This window comes from Echinops telfairi, unplaced genomic scaffold (assembly GCF_000313985.2).
Source record: "Echinops telfairi isolate 266 unplaced genomic scaffold, ASM31398v2 ScPeMD7_443;HRSCAF=831, whole genome shotgun sequence".
In the NCBI taxonomy this organism is placed as follows: Eukaryota; Metazoa; Chordata; class Mammalia; order Afrosoricida; family Tenrecidae; genus Echinops; species Echinops telfairi.
Genome location: NW_022104341.1, coordinates 25,641,101 through 25,642,557, shown reverse-complemented (window position 1 = coordinate 25,642,557; position 1,457 = coordinate 25,641,101).

The following is a 1,457-nucleotide window of genomic DNA, read 5'->3' as shown; positions in this document are numbered from 1 at the left end:
TCATCATTCTCAAAACATTTGCCTTCTACTTTAGCCCTTAATATCAGTTGCTCATTTTCCCCCTCCCTCCCCACTCCCCCTTCCTCATAAACCCTTCATAATTCATAAGTTATTATAGTTTTGTCATGTTACCAGTTCATAGATTTTAAAGTTAAATATATCAGTTGTCATTTTAATACAGACAACATAATTATTCCACAGAAGTAAAGGACTTGCCCTTTAACTGAAACTATAAACATTAATGAAAACTATTTGAATACAAGATGGATTTATTTTTGTACTTAAGCAATCTTTTTCTCCTAAATGGAATATCATTAAAATATGCATTTCTGATATATAAACAATAACTGTACTTTTTGTTTGAGCAAAGTTGACTGATTTGATGGCAAACACTGAAAACCAGGATACTTGGGAAGAAGGACTTTCTCAACCCCTTTGCCGGTTGTGATTTAGCCCCAACTAAGCCATTTTCCATGAGGTGCTCTTGAAAATACTATTTCCGGCCAGTTAATCTAATTCAAGGAGTGCTCTCTCATTGTGGTGGACCTTAAACTATGACAATGACTTATGTCAAATGGCACAGCAAAGCTCAAAAAGTCAAATTTTATTTGGTCATTGATGTGTGTACCTTTTTCTCTTCCCGACATAAATTCTAATAAGGCACTTTCAGAGACATTTTGATGTGCTGGATATATAGGAAAAACAGTACTTGTTGTTTTCTTTTTTAAATCCTGTGCGTGAGCCTGGCTGGAAAAGAGCTTCGGTGTGTTTACCAAGAAAACAGTCTGCAAATCGCTCGTGCAGAATCTCTCAAGCCTGCCCTCCTCCCAGTGCTCACTTACAGGAAAGCAAGCAAGCCAGGTACCTGGGGAATTTAGCCTGAAAAGAAGCGGATTTTCTCCCCCTGGGACACAAATTTGATTTTGTCTCCTGGCTCATATTACAAAGAGTGGCTGTTCTCCAAATCAGCACTCGAGGATAATTTTGTTCCATGTCTCTCATTCTTTTGCTTTTAACCAGGCTTTTACAGGGTCATGAGACCCTAGTCCCATTTCAACAGGTCTCTTACAGATCAGTTCTCATTTTACCTACTCTGCTTTCCTGTTATATCACTAGAATCTCTTGATCAATTCCCTTGAGTTTTCTTATAAATTCTGTTTTATGTGCTAGATAACTAGAAGAAACTCTTTCTTTCTAGCGTTTCCTGAGTTCACGCCTGTTCCATCTTAGACCCTCCTCTGACTCGTTCAGACTTGCTTTCTTTCCTGATAGTCTCTTCTGTTCAAGCATCATTAGGATCCCACATGCTCTGCTGGTGCAGTGGTTAAAGAACTCTCTGCCACTAATGGAAAGGTCAATGGTTTGAACCCATCAGCAGCTCTACAAGAGACAGCTGTGACAGTCTGCTTCCATAAAAAATCACAGCCTTGGAAACTGGGGTGGTTCGATTCTGTCCT